General features: G+C 51.8%; 1 non-coding gene and 1 pseudogene across 1 annotated transcript; both read left to right on the forward strand.

Annotated features, from left to right (window-relative positions):
* Nucleotides 1-5,115: 5,115 nt before the first annotated feature.
* Nucleotides 5,116-5,197, forward strand: TRNAS-GCU (transfer RNA serine (anticodon GCU)). The gene has a single exon. It is a non-coding gene; the product is annotated as a tRNA-Ser (tRNA).
* Nucleotides 5,198-9,165: 3,968 nt separating this feature from the next.
* On the forward strand, nt 9,166-10,825 carry LOC135576134 (olfactory receptor 6B1-like; annotated as a pseudogene).
* The last annotated feature ends 2,951 nt before the right edge of the window (nt 10,826-13,776 follow it).

Genomic DNA, 13,776 nt, shown 5'->3' on the forward strand with positions numbered 1-13,776 from the left:
TCAAGGGGATTTGATTCTAGGTGAAAATATTCAATACTGAACTGCAGGATGTGAATTGCCGCACTAACAGTGTTTAATAAGTGTCTTTCAGATCAAGACAGGGATGATGAAACCAGCGCTCGCTTCTTCGAGTGGCACCTGACAGCTCCTTCCAAGTCGATGTCTTTAACCCACAAACAGTGGTCATGAGATGCACTTGTACCATTTTTCCTGCCCTGGGAGAGTGTTGTGACAAAATGAACTTAAGGAACTTTGTCAAAGGATGATCCACTGATTAAGATGAATTACTCCTGTGTATATATGTACATACGTATATATATATATATATAGTAGTAGTGATTAATTAGATTGTATTGATAGATTGCATAGATAAGGTTTAAGTCATATTATAAGGGGTGGAATGTCCTGGTTTTGTTAAAAAACAAGTTTCTCTTTCAGTGAATTTGCCTGTCAGCTAAAGCTTCATATCAGCTGCATTTTCCCGGAGAACCAGATCCATGTTTTGGTAAACACAGCAATGGAATGCGAAGTTATTGATAAGCATGGATGGACATCTCGCGAGAGGGGCAACGAGAAAGAGGTGACCAAGAAACTGACCAACGGAGTATAACATCCCATTCATGTGAATACTTCATCTAAAAGTGGGAGATCACGAGGATCTTGTCCCTTTCCCTTTTTCATCCCTTTTCCTTATGGCTGAAATTAGGAGAGGACCTTGCTAGTCGTCCCTGCGAACTGAGGCCAGTGACGGACTGAATCCAGCTCCGGTTGGCTGCAGAGTCCAGTCCAGGACTTTGGGGGCCAGTGCTGCAGCTGCTGGGGTTGGTTTTGTATATTTTGTATTATTTTCTCTATTCTTATTAGCAGCATTAGTAAAACATTGTTAATTTTCCAACTCTCTTCTCTCTGTCCTTCTTTCCCTCCCGATCGCCTGTGCTGAGTGGGAAGGGGGAGAGGGAGGGACAAAAGGGGGAAGTGAGGGAGTAGAGGAGGTTAGCAATACATCTGCCAGGGTTTTATTGTCACCCCGCAATCTAAACTCTCGACACTGCGCCACAAAACCCTGCCCCCCCAGTTCCTAAAGACATGAAACCTGCACCCCCAAAGCCTCACCCTAAAGCCCTGCACCCCCAAATCCTGCCCTACCAAACCCTTCAGCCTGGCACCCCAACATCCTCCTACCCTAAACCCCCAACACCCTGCACCCATAAATCCTGGAATCCCAGATCCTGCACCCAACACCCTGCACCCCAAAACTCTGCACCTCCAGATCCTGCTGCCCCAAACCCTGCACCCCAGAGCCCTGTACCCCCTAATCCTGAACCCCAACCCCTACCGCCTGAACTTTCCACCCCCAAATCCTGCCCTACCAAGCCCTCCACCCCAAACCCCTGCAGCCCAAGATCATTCTATCCTAAACCCTGCACCCCCATATCCTCCTTCCCCAAACCCTGCACCCCAAAACACTGCACCACAAAACACTGCACCACAAAACACTGCACCCCAAATCCTGGCCCCCAAACCATGCAACCCCAAATCCTGCACCCAAAGATCCTACTGCCCTAAACCCTGAACCACCAAATCCTGAACCCCCAGAACCTGCACCCTCCCGCACTGGAGGACAGCTTGCCTTCCCCAGCAGACAGTTCCCTTGAAGGACACTGCATCGCCGCTCGAGGTCCTTCAGGGCGCTCTGGAGGTGGGCGTTCTGCTCCAGCAGCCTGACGTAAGTGCTCCCAGGCAGCCCGTCCTGCTGCTGCTCTACGGCCGCAACAGCCACCTGTGCTGCCGAGCGCCCGCGGCCGCTCCTTCCTTGCGGCGGGGACTCCAAGCAGCGCAGCACCGAGTCTTGCCCCGCAGTCTCTGGCCAAACCTGCGCGCTGTTCCCTTCCTCCCGCAGACGAGCCTCTGTGAAGGTCTTGCCAGTTTTCCGCTGCCCTTCTCCATGGCCGGAGTAAGATGCCATGAGGCTCTCCAAAGAGCAGGGCCCGGTGGCCCCGGTGTGCAGGCGGAGCCAGGCCCTGGCCTGGGTGCAGGAAGCGGGCTGCTCGCCCTCGAACCGCTCCGAGATGTACTTCAGGAAGAGTCTCCTCTGCTGCAGCAGTTGGTCTTCCAGGCGGAGGATGCGGGCGGCCTGCTCGCCATGGCTCTCCCAGCGCAGCTTGCTGAGGACGTCCTGCAGCTCAGCGCGGGCCCGGCTGCTGCTCCCGGCTCCTCTCACCAGCTCCTTGGCCAGCTGCCGCTGCAGGTCCCGTGCCTCACGGACGGCGTTGCCGCGCTGCTGCTGCAGCGTCCCCCTGCACCTGGCGCAGCTCGGCCTCCTTGGAGCGCAGCAGCTGGCGGATCTGCATCGCCCGCTGCCACCGGATGAGCTCCCGCAGCCGCTGCAGCTCCCGCGCCTGCCGCTGCGCCCATGCGGAGTGCAGCCGTGTGGCCAGGAGCCGCCGGTCCCGCTCGGCCGCCTCCTTCAGCTCTCGGGTGTGCAGCGGTGAAGTTGCAGCGCAGCTCTCGGGCGCGGAGTCGCTCGGCCTCCAGCTCAGCCCGCACCCTCTCCAGCTGCCGCTGCCGCTCGTCATTCAACATCAGGCCCCGGCGGGGCGAGGGGCGGCTGAGCACCCCGGGCCCCCGGCCCACGCCCTGCTGGCTCCTGGCTGCGGCCATGCCAACCACACGCCGCCACCAACAGCCGCCGAGGCTGCGCGTCGCTCCCTCCCAGCAGCTGCTGCCGCCCTTGACCGCGCAGAGCGGACACAGCGTCTGCAGCCGGCCGGGCTGGGCGAGCGTGGCCTCAGCCCCGGGTCCTGGCCCCGGCACACAAAGCGGGTGGGGCCGCATGGCTTGTGAGGTGTGTCCTGGCCCCGAGCAGGCACCATTGCTCAGCGCTTGGCAACACCGGCTTCCTGCTGGATGGGGCTTCGTTTCCCTCTCAGCCCTCAGTGGTTCTGCACGTGAGGAGCTGCAGGATGTGACTGAAATACATCTTGACTGGAAAACTGGGGTTTGCTGATGGGCCTTCTCACACAGCGCAATTGGCCAAGGAAGCCATCGTGGGGCATCTAATGGCGTCTCCTGGGAACGTGCTGCAGTTCTTTTCAGAGGCCTTTTGAGTCCTTTGGACCAGACCGGCTCTGGACATCACGAGACACTTTGGTTATTTAAACCGAAAACAGAGCTGCCAGTTTTCCTCCCCGCACCTCAAAGTCCCAAGTGCCAAACCCTGGGGCCCCGTCACCTCCTGGGGCTCCCGGCTCAGGAGCGGTGGTGCTGGCCCAGACGCCGGTGCCCGCAGGGGGCTGGTGGCCAGGACGTGGTGGCCCTGATGGGCTGATGGGGTCGGCTGGCAGAGAAGGATCTGGGGGTGCTGACTGACAGCTGGTTGAATATGAACCAGTGTGTGCCCAAGTGGCCAAAAAGGCCAACAGCATCCTGGCTTCTATCAGGAATAGTGTGGCCAGCAGGACTAGAGAAGTGATTGTTCCGCTGTACTCGGCACTGGTGAGGTCAAACCTTGAATCTTGTTTCCAGTTTTGGGCCCCTCGTCGTACAAAGGACATTGAAACACCAGAGAGAGCGCAGAGGAGGTGACAAAGCTGGTGAAGGGTCTGGAGCACAAGTGTGACGAGGGGCTGTTGAGGGAACTGGGGCTGTTCGGCCTGGAGAACAGGAGCTGAGGGGAGACCTTATCACTGTCTACAACTGCCTGAAAGGAGGTTGTAACATGGACGGCGTTGGTCTGTTCTCCCAAGTAGCAAGTGATAGGACAAGAGGAAATGACCTCAGTTTGCATTGGATATTAGGAAAAAATTCTTCACAGAAAGGGCTGTCGGGCACTGGAACAGGCTGCCCAGGGCAGTGGTGGAGTCACCATCCCTGGAGGGGTTTAAAAGGCGTTTAGACGAGGCTCTTAGGGAAATGATTTAGTGCGAGAGTTCCGTTAGGTTACGGTTGGACTCGATGAGTCAGGGGGTCTGAAAGGGCCCGACAGCTGATGTCCTCTTCTCCCTCCCACTTTTGCAGGGTTCTCTCCCTCCGCAAGACATGTCCTGCTACAGCCCACGCCTGCCAGCTGCCTGTCCTTCTTTCCCTCCTTCCTTCCTTCCTCCCTTCCTCCCTTCCTCCCTTCCCTCCTCCCTTCTCTCCTAACTCCCTCCCTCCCTCCCTTCCCAGTGGGTAATACGTGATTGCCAGAGCCTTGCAGGGGCGCTGGAAAAGCAGCATGCCTGTCAGGGAGGTTTTCCTTCAGATGGCAGCATTTCTCTGAGCTTTCCTCAGCCTCCAAACTGCGTTGCTTAAGCTCTCGTCTTTTCCATTTCCCTTTGTTTTTCTCATTAAAGACAGTTGGCATCAGCTCTGCAGGACACTCCTATTTCATCCTCCCCTCTTCTCCAATGCCAGCCAGCTGAGAACCCAAAACAGTTCCTTGGTAAATGACAGGTTTACCCATGGTTCCTGGCCTTGAGAGAGCCTCATCTTTTGCCCCTGACATCTCATAGCGCTGGAGGCAAGGCCAGGTGGAGTGAGAGCTCTTGTGGAAGGAGCCCCATTACTACTTGGCACAGCTCAAAAGCCACAAAACAAAGTATGATGTGAGTCTGAAAACTCACAGAACCTCCCTGAGTGGAAGGGTTCCCTGGAGGATGATCTGTTCCAAGGCGTTGTGGGGAAGGGAGCCTAGATGAGATTATCTAGCGCCTGTCCAATCGCATCTTGAAAAGCCGAAGTCATGGGGACTCTGGCACCTCCCTGGAGAGGCTGTAAATTCCCTTGGAGGCACTGAACCGCCCCAGGGTCACTCTCCCGTGTTCCTTCCTGGGAAGGTGTGTGGGGCTGTGCTGTTCAGTCATTTCCTGATGTGAATGCTGAGACCTGTTTCCCAAAGGTCCTCAGAGCGCAGCCAGCTACTGTGGGAGTGGGCCAGGCCCCAAAAGGCAAAAGCTGGAGGCTGTTTCCTCCCCTCCCATGTCCAGCAGGATAAGAAGGTGCAGGCATCAGGAGCCGCCACCGCCGGAGCAGCTGGAGCTGCAGCTGGAGCCGGAGCCAGAGCAGCAGGAGCAGGCAGCGCGAGATCAGGAGCAGCGGCAGTGCCAGCAGCCTCAGGAGCAGCAGCAGTGTGCTGGTGAGGTGGCCGAGTGGTGAAGGCGATGGACTGCTAATCCATTGTGCTCTGCACGCGTGGGTTCGAATCCCATCCTCATCGGGCACTTGGCAGTGGTCAGAGTTCCTGGGTGAGAGCAGCCTGATGTGTGCCCCCAGTGAGCCTTTGTTTTAAGACGAGAGTTGCCTGAAAAGACCTTGCAGGTGGCTCAGGACTCACCTCCGCACGAGCAAGAGGAATGGAAAAGGAAGATCCAGGGAACTCACAGGACTGTCAGCCTCTCCTCAGCCCCTGGGAAGAGAGACACTGAAACATCCTGCAAGGACTTTCCAAACACAGGCAGCACAGGAAGGTGGCTGGAGTAGTAAAGCATAAAGCTGCAGTCATGCTGAACCGCTGGTAGCCGTCTGCAGTGAGGTGACCGGCGTGGTGGAGCAGAGAAGAGCAGGCAATGCTGTTCACCTCGCCATCAGTGAGGCTCAACCAGCCACGGAAACGAGAAAGAAAGTACACGTAAGACACTTTCTGTCACAGAACACATTTCAAATAAGGTTTTTTATTTTTTTTGAATGGGAGGCATTGGTCTTCTCTGTTCTCAGAATCTCAGAATCACTGGGGTTGCAAGGGACCTGCTGATATCCTTTAGTCCAAGCCAACTGCTCCAGCAGGGTCACCTTGAGCCGGTTGTGTAGGACACAGTCTACTTGGGTTTTGAGCATCTCCAAGGCTGGAGATGCACAACCTCTCTGGGCAATCTGCTCCACTGTACGACACCCACATGCCTCCGGGTAAGAAAGTGTTTGCTGCCTTTGAGATGGAATTCCATATGTTTTAATTTGTGCCCACGACATCCTGCACTGCCAGTCGGCGCTACCGGTGAGAGTCTGGCTGCCTCTTCATTCCCTGCCGTTCGTATGGGGACAATCCCGGCTCCCACGGCCTCCCCTCACGCTCCAGACACACAAACCCTCTACAGCTGTGTGACAAAGCGGGTTCTGCAGGGCAGACCTGTGTGGAGGCCGAGCAGCCAGAAACGCCCCCTGCCCAAGGGATGTGGGGCCTGGGGGTCAAGGGCAACTGTTGTCTCCAAAACAAGGTTTGCTGCCCAGTTCACAATTTGCCCAATTGTAGCACACAGAGATGAGATGTTATTTGTTACAGAGTTGTGCAGGTCTGGGTCTGGAATAAAGCCAGCACACCAGAAAGAAAAGTAGCAGCCACTATGTACAAAATGTTACCGTCTCCAGGGAGTCCTGCAGACCTAATTGGTCACACATTTGCATATTGGTTACATGATCATTTCAGCATTTAGTGACCAACGTTCAGCTAAAGGACACTTCATCCAGCCATCTCAAGATGCGTTTTAAACAAAACTCAAGTAATTGTGCAGGCTTCAAACTGTCTTTGTGAGTGCAACAGAACGCCTCACCACACATTGCAGCATAACATACAAATATAACAACTGCTAATACGATCGTTCCAATCCACCTCTTAATCCACGACTGTGAATCAGGAATCCAGGGCAAAAATCCTGTCCAAACCTCTTGAAATCCGTACGAGCTGTTGTCTTTCTGTGCCTCACGCAAGACGGCAACATGTTTCTGATCTCCTCTAACTCAGTCTTGATTCTTCCAGATTGATCAAAATTCAAACACGGTGTTTTCCCAAAAGTGTCCCAAGACATATAAACAGGAAGGGATATTCCTAATACAGGCACCCTTCATTTGAATTTTCAGGACCTGTGTGCATTCCCAGCAGCGGGTCTTGTCACCCGTCTGCATGGTCTGCTGGGTCAGCATGAAATGGACATTTTGGGCCCATGATTCTCCTGATTTAATCATCTGTGAACTCACCATGTAACCCCGTGAACCATCTAACAGGCAATGACCACCTGATTGTAGAAACAGATCTCTACAAAGAAACAGGTTAATGTAAAGTGCAATTAATACTAATAAAAATCCTTGTATGAGGTTCTATTGCAGTCCAAGTGCAGTTCATCACATTTCTGCAGTTTTAGGGATAAAGTAGTGATCTTGTCTATCAGGTACTCCTGGGTAACTCAGACATTCCTGAGTGTCACCAGTAACAGGACTGGGTAGGGAATATCACATTTGTGATGGATACATTCAGGTGGTCTCTGGGGTGCTGTCACCGTTATTGGCTTTCACGGCTTTTGTCCCAGACATTTCCCAAGCGTTTTGCATTTCCTTGTGGATAACATCTTGTTGGAATAGTTTATGTATTTTCTTGAGCACGCTAAGCCATTTTACCATTTATTTGGTGGATTGCAATCTTTTGCCTAATTCTACTCAGGTAATATCCATTTACACTTCACGTGCCAATGCTGTCAGTTGTGTTAACTAGACCTGACTCATTCCAACAGACAAACTTCCGTAAATCAACTGCTTCACTTCACTGGCGTTGAACTTGGTTCCAAACAGCTTCATGTCATTGACTCTGCTCTCTTTGAAAGGTCACGGGAACGAAGGGAAGGTGCAAACTCTCCAAAATACGGACATTGCACCCACCCTAAAAATGGACGAGGAGGAAAATCTCAGGAACTACAGGCTGGTCGATGAAACTTTACATTTTGAGTTCCTGTTGTTATTGTTTTAATGGAGAACAATGCTTACAGGAGAGAAAGAATTGCACAAGAGCAACACCTTTGACAGATGCTCACCAGAACTGTTAAACAATGCCATCTCCATTTTCTTTAGGAACCCCCCAGCAACTTTATATTAAAAAAATCAGTTGGAAAAATTTGCAGTTGATCATTTACTTATTAATTATAGTCAAACCTTTGCAATTTAGATTGTTTCGAGTGAAAACTAAAAGCATTGGTGTCAGCTTTCCATCTCCCACTGTCTCTTTGTGTGAGCAGAGTAATTGGTGCAGTGAAGAACGTCTTGGTTTGGTTTTCGTTTGCCTGTTTGTTTCAATGCAATTTCATGTTGCCGAGTGCTTTGGCTCCTTGTGTTTCTACCTGGGGCTTATCCAGGAGAATCCATCAGAGTGCACCAGCCTCTCCAGAGGGAGAACAAACATGACAAGCAAACTGAGGAAACTAAACGGTGTCGGGTTTGTGGTGACAAATCCAATAGATCTGAGGGTGTCTCAGTTGTGAGCCGTCTTCTCTGGGTGATGTGTCATCATGTAAACTGCCAGATGTATAGTGAGGGAATACACTTGTAAGTCAAGAATAATGGCAAAACACATCCAGTTTTTCAGTTAAATTCTCTGTCCTGCTCGCCATTTCCTGGATTCTTCTGTTTCATGTTTAGAGACAGAAACTGCCAAAGCTTCGTTCCTGGATTGCAGTCAGATTTGTCAGCCCCTCACTAATAAAAAGACCACACATGTTCAGGGGAGGAAAGGAAATAGCTGAAGAGTATATTACTGTTCTGGATAGATTAATGCCTCTTTTGTACAACACGTTTTTCTCTCATGCATACACAAACATGCATATATTAACGAGCTGTAAAATCTAAGAGATTGGAAAGAAGCGTGTTTATGTGTTCCTTATTTGCTCTCATTGCCCTTAAAAGCAGGAAGAAGAAACCTCACCTTCTCCACCTTAAATCACTTATGGTATGGACAACTACTTAAAGGTTAGTAAAGGATCACTAAAATGTCCATGAGGAGAAATTGGCGTTTCTAGAGCACAAATAAGAGATGTGTTTTGCAAGGAGATAGATCCATATACAGTATTACAGTCTAGACTACAAATGCTCAGTCGATGTCTCAAGCAGATATCCACTGAGTATAAAAGGAATCTAGAGCAAAACAGTCAATGGGAACATGCAAGGTCTGCTCTAAGTTACTGGCTGGACAGCTGTCTAAATCAGAGCTGAGAGCAAACTGAAACAAGAAAGAACTCTTCTTCTCTGTCCAAGACAGGTGTTTAGTACAAGCCAGAGGAACCACCCACTGCAGGATCTGGTCTTTAGATTCAGTTCAAAGTTCTTGCTTAAACATAAATTCCTAAAATCTGTGACTAAGGGATTTGTAATCTCTGTAGCAGTCTCTCCTATGACCATCACTGCTGCCCCTGGAAACACAAAGGTGGATAATTTCCTATTAGGAAATGAAGAAAGTCTGACATTTTCAAAACTCCGTGTTCCATTAGCATTACACCTGTGTTTTTAGTAATTTTTATCCCTGTACCACCTGAACCTCTGTGGTGCTGCTCTCAGTAGCGGGAATGTCAGCAGCCAGTCTGTGTTCTTCACATTCCATCCTACATGAAAACAGTGTGCGCTACAGAGGGGTTTTGCTACATTTTGGGTTGATTTTCTAGTGTTGCTATTGATAGTACAGTAACAAATCACTGGAATAAAGACATGCGTCCCTCTCACTTTCTTTCCTGTAAGAAATGTTGTTCTACTTTGTAGAAAGTTTCCACAGGAAACAGTTTACTAAATGCCCCAATTCTTCACATGAACTCGCTGTTGTGGAACTGTTCTGTTTGTTTTTCTCCACTGACACCTGCAGGGATCGCTGTGGGCACCCAGCATGGAATGAAGAACCAAACTGCTGTCAGAGAGTTCATTCTCCTGGGATTTTCCTATGGGCTGCAGGTTCAGACGTCACTTTACCTGATCTTTCTGGCCACCTACATGGTAACAATCACTGAGAATGCCATTATTATCTTTGTGGTGAAAAGGAACCGTCACCTCCAAAATCCCATGTGTTATTTCCTGGGGAACTTGTCCTTCCTGCAGATTTGTTATGTCTCAGTAACACTGCCCAGGCTTTTGCTTGGGTTCCGGTCCCAGGGCATGACCATCTCATTCTCCGGCTGCATGACCCAGTTATACTTCTTCATCTCCCTTATGTGCACTGAATGTGTCATCTGTGACCGCTATTTGGCTGTGTGCCATCCCCTGCGCTATCCAGCCATCAGGACGCACAAGTTGTGCCTTCAGCTGTTGATTCTCCCATGGGCAGGAGGCTTTTCCATCTCCTTGGTCAAGGTGTCTTTAGTTTCACAACTCACGTCACGAACCACTTCTTTTGTGACATCTCTCCCGTCCTGAGCCTTTCCTGCACTGACACGTCCCTTGCAGAGACAGTGCACTTTGTGTGAGCCTTGGTGGTCCTGCTGATACCTCTCCTGATCATTGTTTTCTCCTACTGCTGTATCCTGTCAACTATCTTGTGTGTGCTTCAGTGCAGGGAAGGAGAAACGCCCTTTCCACTTGTACCTCCCATTTGGCTGTAGTCATGATCGTTTTCTCGGCCACTCTCTTCATGTACGCCAGGCCCAGGAGGATCCATCCGTCCAAACTCAACAAAACAGTGTCTGTCTTTTGTGCTGTGTTCTCTCCAGCACTGAACCCTCTGATCTATTGTCTGAGGAACAAGGAGGTGAAAGAGAGTCTGAGAAAGACCACGGGCACAAGCTGCTTTGCACACCAGTAAGTTCTGAGGATAAGGATACGGAGGAACATGGAGAGGAGTGACAAGTGTCCTTCTTGAAATGTGGTTGAGTAAACCTCTACAGCTTGTTCATCACTGACTCCGTCATCACTGACTCATTGCACTGAAGCCCGGCAAGGAAGAAATGGTATGTGGAAATGTCTCCTTCCCATTCGTGAGCGCTGTGGCGCTGAATATTCTGCTACAGTATCAATAAAATAAGCCATAATAGGACTTTGGCTGATGGATTATTTCCTTTTGAAAATCCTAAACCCTAGATTTATGGTTTTCAAAACCATGTAGGAATATTGGAAATTGAAATAAATAACTTTGGCTTTTTCTATGGATAAACAATGTTTAATCCAATTCCTTAACTGTATTCCTTAAACACGTGTTCATTAGAGCAAAAGCAAAACAGCGCAGGGTGCGCGGGGGATTCGCTCCGCCCAACACGCACACCTTTTAACAACAAGAGCTGTGCTTAAATACAGTGAGGTGTTCCATATTCACAATGACCCCAGGAACGCCTGTACATATTCATAACCTTTCCCGCTTCTCATTACAAGGAGTCTCGGAGAAGCATTTCCAGTCTCCTCTTTGAGCCGCCCTGTTCGCCTGCGCTGTGTCACTTGGTGGTTTTGAGGAGGGTCTTTGGGGTCTTTGGATGAGACTTCATAAACAAGTCTCATAACTTTTTACCTAGAACTTAACCACCTTTCCTTTTTCCAGCTTCAGAGCCCGAGCCTCATTTGGTTACACCTGTAAACACTGAACATCTCAGCACGAATCGCAGCTGCATTTCTCGCACTGTGAAGATATTCGGGTGCTGAACTCCGAGCTCAGCGCTGGCGGGGTGAAGTTCCTCCCTGAGGGGATGAGGGGAGGAGGGGGCGGGGCCAAGGGCCGGCGGCGCGCGGGGCTGAGGCGGCGAGCTGCGATTGGCCGGCCGGGACGCAGCGGCCGTTCCCGCCCGAGCCTTCGGGCGAGAGACAGAGCGGGAGTGCGGGGAGCGGCCGGGACGGGGCCGCCCCACAGAGTGCCCAGAGAGCGGGGTTCTGGGACTCTGCCCCGGGAACGAGCGACAGGAGGAGAGGGAACGGCCCCGATGGTACCAGGTGACGTTCTGACTGGAGACTGGAAACTGTTCCTCCCAGCAAGGGCTGTCGGGCACTGAACAGGCTGCCCAGGGCAGTGCTGGAGTCGCCATCCCTGGAGGGGATTCCACATGAGCTCCCGAGGGACATGGGGCAGTGCCGGGGGGGTTATGCTTGGACTCCAGCATCTTCAAGGTGTTTGACAACCAAAAGGGTTCTGTTGCACACTCAATTTTCACACTGTCATAGAGCCCGAAGGTCCCAGCGGGGTTTGGATCAGCGTGTTCTGGAACATTCTCAGTGGGTCAGGTCTGTGTCAAGAGTGTGGTGGAAACGAAAAGAGAGAAGGTGGAGAGAACAGTGGGGAGATGGAGGAGCAAGAGTGAAGGTGAATACCAGAGAGAGCAAGTGTGTGCAGGTCAGCAGTGATCACCCCAACCTGCCCCACAAACACGGCACCCAAAACTCCTGCACCCCAAAATACTCTTCCCAAACCCTGCACGCCCAGCTCCTTCCCCCCAAACCCTGCACCAAAAACCCTGCCCCGCAATCCGCACCCCCAAATCCTCCACCCCCAGATCCTGACTTCCCAAACCCTGCACCCCAAATCCTGTACCCCTAAATTCAGCCCTACCAGACTCTGCACCCCTAAAGCCTACAATTGAAACCTTGAACCCCCTAATCCTGCCCTCCCAAATCCTGAACCCTGAAACCCTGCACCCCAAATCCCTGCAACCCCAAATCCCAACTAACCCTGCCCCCCCAAATCCTCCACTCCAAAACCCTGCACCCTGAAACCCTGCACCTCCAGATCCTTCCCTCAAACCCTGCACCCCAATGTGCTGAACACCTGAAACCTGCACCTCAAAACCCTGCACCCCGTATCCTGACCCCCCAGATAATGCCCCCAAAACTCCTACATCTCCAGTTCTGCCCCCCTAAACTCTGCACCCACAAAACGGGCACCCCTAAATTGTGCGCCCACAAATCCTTCCTCCCAAGCCCTGAAACCCCCCAAACCTGTAATACCAAACTCTGCATCCCTGAATCCTGCACCCCGAAATCCTTCACCCACAAATCCTTCACCCCAAAGTTCTGCACCCCCAAATCCTGCCTCATCAAGCCCTGTACCCTAAAGCTCTGCACCCCAAAGGCCTGCACCGTAAATCCTGTACCCCCAAACCCCTGCACAACCAAACCCTTGACCCCCAAATCCTGCCACCCTAAACCAGGCACCCCCAAACCCTTCCCCACCAAACCCTGCACCCCCATATCCTGCACCCCAAGACCCTGCGCTCCCAAATCCTTCATCCCCAAGGCCCCCAAGGCCATCACCCCTCAAACCCTGCACCCCTGAAATCCTGTTCCCTAAGACCCTTCACCCCCAGGTCCTGCAACCCAAACCCCTGCACCCCAAAATACTGCACCCCAAACCCTGCAGGCCAACCCCGCCACTGCAGAGCCCTTCAACGCAAAATCCTGCACCCCCAGTGCCTGAACACGCTAAACCTGCCCCCCAAATCCTGCACCTCAAAACCTTGCACCCCCAAATCATTTTCCTTCAAATCCCACACCCAAAGCTCATACACCCCAAGATCTTGCACCCCAAAACCCTGCCCACTAAACTTTGTACCCCCAACCCCTGCACCCCAAAATCCTGCATCCTCAAACCCTGAACTGCTAAATCATGCACCCCCAGATCCTGACCCCCAATCTCTGCACCCACAAACGTTGCACTCCCCAACCCTACACCCCCAAACCATGAACCCCCAAATCCTGCACGCCCAGGTCCTGAACACCTGAACACCCCCAAAGCCTTTAACCCCCAAACCCAGCAACCCCAAATCTTGTATGCCCAGATCCTTCTACAAACACCCTGCACCCCAAACCCCTGCACCCCACAGTCTTGCTCCCCCAAATCCTGCAATCCCAAACCCTGCACCCAAAGTACTGCCCCCAAAACCCTGATTCCTGAGACACTCCACCTCTAAACCCTGTACCCCTAAATCCTTCCCCAACACCCTGCACCCCCAAACCCTGCACCCCAGAACCCTGTACCCCAAATCCCTCACCCAAAACCCCTGCACCCCTCAAACCCTGCACCCCAAGATCCTGCTCCCTAAATCTTGAACACCCAAACCTTGCACCCTCAAATCTTGCACCCCCAGC

This window comes from Columba livia, chromosome 23, assembly GCF_036013475.1.
Source record: "Columba livia isolate bColLiv1 breed racing homer chromosome 23, bColLiv1.pat.W.v2, whole genome shotgun sequence".
NCBI classification, from domain to species: Eukaryota; Metazoa; Chordata; class Aves; order Columbiformes; family Columbidae; genus Columba; species Columba livia.